Source organism: Pongo pygmaeus, chromosome 13 (genome assembly GCF_028885625.2).
Source record: "Pongo pygmaeus isolate AG05252 chromosome 13, NHGRI_mPonPyg2-v2.0_pri, whole genome shotgun sequence".
Lineage (NCBI taxonomy): Eukaryota > Metazoa > Chordata > Mammalia > Primates > Hominidae > Pongo > Pongo pygmaeus.
In genome coordinates this window covers 106286750-106295102 of record NC_072386.2, presented here as the reverse complement: position 1 = coordinate 106295102, position 8353 = coordinate 106286750, and the positions used below count along the sequence as shown (strand labels likewise).

At 36.4% G+C, this 8353-nt stretch overlaps 1 pseudogene; it reads right to left on the bottom strand.

The window, feature by feature from the left end:
- Nucleotides 1–3280: 3280 nt before the first annotated feature.
- LOC129044834 (U2 spliceosomal RNA) lies at nucleotides 3281–3423 on the bottom strand (annotated as a pseudogene).
- Nucleotides 3424–8353: the final 4930 nt, after the last annotated feature.

Below are 8353 nucleotides of genomic sequence, written 5' to 3'. Positions count from 1 at the left end.
GGTCTTCATGCTGGAAAAATTGGGGTTCAAGCTCCAGTGGAGTCAGGAGAGGAGAATCTGTGCATGCTCAGGGTGAGGGCTGAGATTTATACTTCTGCATTAAGCCAGAACACTCAAAGATCTACAGCTTCAGTTAAAGGTGGAATAAACTCAAACTTGCGTTTCTGAGCAACCATATCGTTCACAGCAACCTGTCCCTGTGTGCAGCTTGGAGCCTCGGAGATCATACCCTAGTCTATGGTATGCTGTGTTATCTCCTTTTTATGAGAATATCTCTTATGTGTTCTGTTAATTTTCCATTAAAATAAGCTAATTTCACTTGTCCTTGGCTCTTAAAATATATAGTGAAATATTTCATAATATAAAATAGTTTTTCATAAACTTACCTAAATAAATACACATTAGAAGGGTTTGTTCCAATTTACATTTTCTCCAAGTGTTTGTTGCAAAGCCCATTCTTATACTTTTATGCCAACCTCTGGGTAATACGTGCAAAAATAGTTCAATCTATGCCAATTTAATAGGATAAAAATAACACATCTTGTAAAATGTGAGGCACATGTATTGGTTCCTGTGTGAAGTCAAACACCCATTGACGTGTATTGACTATGGTTGTTTCACCTGTGAATTATTTTTATATGTTTATATATCAGTTTCCAGTTTTTCAATTCAGCTGCTTTTATTTTTCCTTTTTTGTTGTTGACAGCTAATTATACTTAGTATTTATACAGCATGCATTTCTCTGTTCCAAGCACCATTTTTAATGCTTAAATCACTGTTGTTCTTTGAATCCTTACAATAAACCCTATAGGCTAGGTACTATTATTGTCCCCATTGGTACAGAGGACAAAACTGGCTCAGAGATGTTAAGTAACTGATAAAGACAGAATAAAAATTGGGGGACTTAACCCTTCTGTTTAGTATTTCTGCTGTTACTCATGTTGAATTATTTTGTTGTGTGCTTTGTAACTAAAAATTGTGAGCTCATCTTCAGTGAGGTTTTATCTAGAAGAACCCAGTGAGACCTGAGATGAAGATATGATCATCCGGAGAAGATTATAATTTGCCTATATTAGACATTCCAGATATTTCACTAGCAATTTGTAAAAAGTTTACTGAGATATAATTAACATGCCGTAAAGTTTACTTGTTTTAAATATACAATTCACCAAAGCAATTTTGAGCAAAAATAACAAAGCTGGAAACCACACTACCTAACTTTCAGTATACTACAAAGCTATAGTAACCAAAATGGTGTGGTACTGGCCTTAAAAACAGAACAGTGAAACAGAATAGAGAACACAGAAATAAATCCACGCACTGACAGCAAATTGATTTTCAACAAAGATGTCAAGAACAGTCTCTTCAATAAATACTGCTGGCAAAACTGGATATCCAGTTTTCTTCATATGCAGAAAAATGAAAACTAGACTCCTGTCTCTCACCAAATACAAAAATCAACTCAAAATGGGTTAAAGCCTTCAATGTAAAACCCAAAATGATAAAACTACCAGAAAAAACATAGGGGAAACATTTCATGACATTGGCTTCAGCAAAAATTTTTTTGAATAAGAACTCGAAAGCACAAGCAAACAAAAACAAAAATAGACAAATGGAATTACATCAAGCTAAAAAGCTTCTGCACAGCAGAGGAAACAATCAGCAGACGAAAGAGGCAACTTATATAATGATAGAAAAATTTGCCCACCATCTGTCTGACAAAGGACTAATATCCAGAATATATAAGAAACTCAACTCAATAGCAAAAAATAAATAAATAAAAATAACCAAATCTAAAAATGGACAAAATACTTGAATAGACATTTTTCAAGAGAAGACATACAAATGGCTAACAGGTACATGAAAACATGTGTGATATCACTAATCATCAAGGGAATGCAAACCAAAACCACAGTGAGATATCACTTCACCCCATTTCAAGAATGCCTATTATCAAAACAAAACAAAACAAAAAAATCCGCAAATGCTGATGTGGATGTAGACAGAGGACAACTTTTTAAAAAATATATTATTATTATTTTTACTTTTAGAGATAGAATCTTGCTCTGTTGCCCAGGCTGGAGTACAGTGGCCTGATCATGGCTAACTGCAACCTAGAACTCTTAGGCTCATGGGGATCCTCCTGCATTAGCCTCCTGTGTAGCTGAGACTACAGGCACACACCACCATGCATGGCTAAAAAAGAGAAACTCATGCACTGTTGGTGAGGATGTACATTTGTAGAATCATTATGGAAACAGTATGAAAAGTTTCCACAAAATTAAAAACTAAGTTATCATATGATCCAACAATTGCACAACTGGATATTACACATCTAAAGGAAATGAAATAAGTATGTTGAAGAGATATCTGCACTCCCATGTTTATTATAGCAATACCCAAGACATGGAATCAACCTAAGTATCCATCAACAGATGAATGTATAAAATGTATAAAGATACACAATCAGCCTAAGTGTCCATCAACAGATGAATGTATAAAATGTATAAAGAAAATGTGTGGATATACACAATGGAATACTATTCAGATGTTAAAAAGAATGAAATCATTTATGGCAACATGAGTGAAGTTGGAGGACACTATGGTAGGTGAAATAAGCCAGGCACAAAAAGACAAAAACCACATGATCTCACACACATGTGGAATCTAAAAACATTGATCTTATATAAATAGAAAGAACTGTGGTCACCAGAGGCTGGAGAGTGAAGAGGCGAGTGGGATGGGGAGAGATTAGCTAATGAATACAAAGTTATGGTTAAATAAGAGGAATAAGTTCCGGTCTTCTATTGCTCAGTAGGGTGACTATGGTTAACAGTGTTGTATTGTATATCTCAGAATAGCTAGAGGAGGGAATTTTGAATTTTCTTATAACAAAAAATTATAAATATTTGGGATAATGCTAAATAGCCCCACTATGATTATTATAGAACCTTGCCTGAGTTAGGACATACTCTGAGGAACAACATGCTCTAGAGTTTCCTCAGCATCAGGCTGATAGTGAGGGTTCACCTAAAATCATGTCCTTGCTTGGTTTTGTCCCATCCCTCCCACTTTTACCTTATTGATCTTTCCTGACAGCATGTTCTTAATAAATACCATGTGCGTGATTTATCATTTCAGACACTACTTTGGAGAAAGCTGACCTAAGATGCAGAATTAGGAAGTACTGTCTCCCATTTCTGTGTTCAAATTTTGCACCTCTACAAAGGGGAGGAAAGTAAGATTCAGAGAGGTTCATATTTTTTTCTCAAGGTCAGGCAGTTGGTAAAAGACTTAAGTCTAATATTCTAAAATCTAGTGATGTGAGTTGCACCACATTGCCTCTTAAAGATTTTCATAGGGAAGTAAATCTGATAAGAACAGATTCTACACTTGATCTTAACCAAAAGACTGAGAAGCAATAGGGAAGTAAATCTATAATAATGAGCTGCGAAGATTCCTTAGAATCTCCAATTTAAATTACGTTTGTGCTCACTCTCAGTTTCTTCATTTATGAAATTAGGACACTTATTATTGTCAGTGTCTTTCTTTTTTTAAGATTAAATGGAAAAACATAGGGAGCACGCTTTGGCATATGACTAGATATTCAGTATATATTTTTCCTTCATTGAAAAGCCAGGGTAAAGAAACTTTAACCCCATAAGGACTCAGGTGTTCAAAATTCGTTTGACCAACCACAGGTTGTTTTTTTGTTTGTTTGTTTTATGTTTTTTGTTTGTTTGTTTTTGGTGGATAAAGAATGAAGAATCATATGTTTAGAAGGTTTCTTAATAAAGCCTAGCTCCCTCCCAAAGAGGAAAAGCCACAGACGACAGGCATGCCACATTTAAAACAGTAGTAACCCAGTAGTCCTTCGTAACTGCTAACTAGGCAATTCCCAGGAGCCCAGGAAGGAAATCCAGAAGGATATAAACATGAAATGAATCAAACATGCAAGATTTTCAAGCAAAATCAAGCAATATTTTCTTTCTTTTTCCTTCTGTTTTGTTTTGATGTGTGTTTGTGTATGTGTGTGAAATATTTATTTATTTCAATCATCATCAGGACATTAGTATTCAGAGGAAGGAAAATGCCTCTTGAATGAGATGTTTGTAGGGAAAATTACAAGGGAGAGGAGGCTGACTTTGACCGAGCAATGCCCTCTGAGGATTGGGGTGGATCAGAATGGTTTCTAATATTTTTTCTACTCCCCTAATGGAAGTAAAATAACAACATGAAATAGAGGGGATGGAACAGCCAGCAGGAGGATAAATACCAAGGAAGCGATGTAAACACAGCCCCCAATTTCCCCTGCGAGTAAGAGAATGAGGAATGTGTTATTTATCTCTCTTTGCAATCTGCAAGGCAGAGTATGGAGCTGCCCCTTTGGGAATATCTTCTATAAACAATCAAAGAATTTCAGGATGGGAGTTTGAGATGCAGTGAAAGGAATAAAGGAGATTGAGAATTTCTCTAACTCCAGGTCTTCACACACCTCTTTCAAGAGGCCTTTCTTCATCTTCCCTGGCAGTGAAATAATACCCTCTTTAAAAGAGAGGTACTTTAGAAGTCATTGATTATGCCATCCCCACTAATTATTTTAGAATATAAAAATTAATGCAACCTGGCTAAATGAGTTATTATGATTACCCTACACTTGCAGGTGAGTATGTAGTGTGAGCTCTGGAATTAAACCATCTAGCTTGAACCTTGCATTCATTACTAAAGAAGTGTATTACCTTGGGAAAATTATGTACCTCAAGCCTCTGTTTCCTCACCTGTAAAACTAATGATTTCTACATAATAGGATTTCTGTAAGAAATAAATGTGGTAATGTACACAAAGTTCCTGGCACAATGCCTAGAAGATATTAAGAGCTCCATAAAGCCTGGAGCTTATTCTTGTTTTTGTTGCTATTATTACTATTGTTATTAATATTCATTAAGAAATGGAAGTAGAATCCAAATTCATTCTTTCCATCTTTAAATTCATCCTTCTTTTCTTTCCATTCTGTAACTTTTAATCTCTTAAGATTTCACATTGCTTTAGCAAATATTATTGTTCTAATATATAATAACTAGTGGCATATGCATCTGATGCAACGAGGTAGTAGGTAGTTTATGGAACTTTTCAGACCAGGCCTTAACTCATACTAATCCAATACATCTCAGAAAATGTTAGCCAGGTAAACATAGAACGATCTCACCTAAATGTGGACAAGACTGGCGGATTTGTCATCACAAATGGAGTCAACTGTCTTTAAGAAAGTGTTTGCTGACTGTGAATGGAAATGACTAAAATGTATTCTTATAGGGAAACTTTAATCTTTTTTTTTTAGAAAGGGCAGGGCTAGGGTAGATAAGGACTTGCAGAATCAATGGCACTTGTCCTGTGCCTTGAAGAATGTGTAGGTCTTTGATGAAGTAAGGAGGTAAGAGAGGCTATTGTAGGTGGGCCAACCACATAAGAAATGGGATGGAAAACTAGCAGAATTTACTCATAAGTATATTCTTTAATCATTAGGCTTCCTCTTGAAAGGAATTTCCTTAAAGATGCATTCCTTAATACCCCAGTTCAATAGTGTTCACTTTTTTTCCCCTCCCTCATAGCATACTACAGTTTTCCTTCAAATTACATATTATAATTTAAAACTGAATATCTATTTATATATGTTGATGGGGCCACCCATCAACATACCAAGTAGAGTGGTGTATGTGTGTGTTTTAATTCAGTCTCCCCTGTTAGGCTGTAAGTTTGTTCTGTGAGGATATAAATCTGGTCTATTTCTACAAATAAAACAAAATAAGAAAAAAGTGACAAAAAAGCATACCTTACAGTTAGCTACATTTTATAAAACCTATTTACTCTCTTTTCTTATTCAACAATAACAGTCAAGCAAGCAAATAACAGAAAAAGTAAAGGAAACCAAACAACATCAAAATTTAAAACCAACAAACTAGTCATGTGTGGTGTCTAGCACCATGCATACCTGATGCATTGTAAATGCTATTACACATTTTTCATTGAATGAATGGATTGGTCAAGTGACCTGCCTGCATAGAGGGTGGTGCAGTGCTATAGAAATAGAGATATGGATGAGGAGCAAGATAGGTCACTCTGTCCCTGCCTCCAAGATGACTGTGGATCAATCCCTATTCCTCTCTTAGCCTTCATTGTCTTTTCTGTAAAGTCAGAGCTAAAATTACTCAGTGGGTTTTCTGGCACTAAAGTTCTAGGATTTTTAGTGCTTCTTTAATTATTTACTGAGAAGTATTTGCATTATACTAGTTAGTACCCATTAGTAATAATACAAGATATGATGGTGCTTTTTAATATATAAATAAAGGATTGTTAAGAGTTCTTTTTTCTTTATCATATAAATATACATTGATCCCCTACATACAAGGTCTTACGGGAAGCAGAGAGCAGTAAAAAAACATGGCTCCTGACTTTGAGCAACAGAGATAGAGAATGAAAGAGGAACAAAAGAATGATAATTTAAAATGACAAGAAAAATAAGGAGAAGAAAGATGCAGGAAATGTAAAGGAGAGGTAAAAGAAAGTGAAGATGAAAAGGGGAAGGACTTGGAGAAGGCATGATTTCTTGAGCATGTATTTTATGCATCTTATCCTACTTTACTGATGTTGAAACTGAGGTTCTAACAGATTAAATCTAAAGTTATTGGTAGGACTTGGCTTACTTCCAAAGCTGACTGCTTTATGATCTTAATATTGAGCCTATGATTCCTCTCTGCCTGGTGAAACCACATACAGGAAAACAGGCAGTTGCACTGATGTGGTAAGGGACTTGAGAGAGACCTGCATCCTTTGCATTTGTAATCCAGGACTGAGGGCCCTGCCCTCTTGTTCCTCTGGAGTCTCCCTCTTAGTACTTAGCATGCTTATGTTTCCCCTACACTTAAAAGAAAAATGAAAAGAAAAGAAAAGAAAAGAAAAAAGAAAATGTTGCTACAGCAAACTGAAGGAAGAAAGACTATTTTCCCCCAAAGAAAGAGGAAGCTTGCAGAAGCTTGGGGTAAAGACAGGGCGGGGAGATGGCAGGGGAGGATCAAACTGAAGCCTAAAGGCTTTTGGCTTCTCTCCTCAATTCTTCCTTCTCTTCTTTGTAGCTTTTAAGTTTCATTCATTGTATCAGTGGGATTTGGGGATTGGACTGAAGTTGCGGTAATAGAGGTGCCCGAGGCAAACTTTGATTCTTTAGTTTCCAAGAAAAACAATTATCCTAATCTAGCCTGCCATCCCTTCTTCTCCCCCAGCAGTGGAAATTCACTGGGTTCAGAGAGCATTCTTGGGAGGAGACATGTGTGCCGTTTCAGTCACATTACATTGTGTGACTACAATTTGCCCAAATTCCTTTTTTCCCCCACTTACATTATTTGCCATTTATTTATTAAGCATTTACCCAGTGCTTCATATAACTAGCATTCATTGAGCTCTTCCCAGGAGCCCAGTGCTTAGTCAAGGATGTGAGATATATTATTTCATTTAGTCTTCACAGTGACCCACAAGGTAAATATGATTTTTATCCTTATTTATTCCAAAGAAATTAAGTAACCTGCTCAAATTCACAGCTATAAATTAGACTAGCCAATATGTGAACTCCTTCGTTGCCTGTCTTCAGGGCCTGTGCTCTTAACATGTCATCATACAATCTCTCAACCACAACCCCTGTGTCCTAATTACCATTCTATGATTTTTAAATAAATCTTGAAACCAAGACACAGAGGGCTGAAGCAATTGCTTCAGGTCCCACAGCTTGAAAACAGCAGAGGTAAGATTTGAATTCATGATGATTCTTTGTTGTTGTTGTTGTTTTTCTTTATTTCTTCTAAAAAAAAGAAAGAAAACAAACACCATACATGTGCAGAAGGTGCAGGTTTGTTACATAGGTATACGTGTGCCATGATGGTTTGCTGCACCTATTGACCCATCCTCTAAGTTCCCTTCCCTCAGCCCCCACCCCGCAACAGACCCTGGTGTGTGTTGTTCCCCTCTCTGTGTCCATGTGTTCTCATCATTCAGCTCCCTCTTATGAGTGAGAAATTGTGGTGGTTGGTTTTCTGTTCCTGTGTTAGTTTGCCGAGGATGATGGCTTCCAGCTTCATTCATGCCCCTGCAAAGAACATGATCTCATTCCTTTTTATGGCTGCATAGTATTCCATGGTGTATATGTACCACATTTTCTTTATCCAGTCTATCATTCATGGGCATTTGGGTTAGTTCCATGTTTTTGCTATTATAAATAGTGCTGCAATAAACATTCGTGTGCATGTGTCTTTGTAGTGGAATGATTTATATTCCTTTGGGTATATATCCAGTAATGGGATTGCTG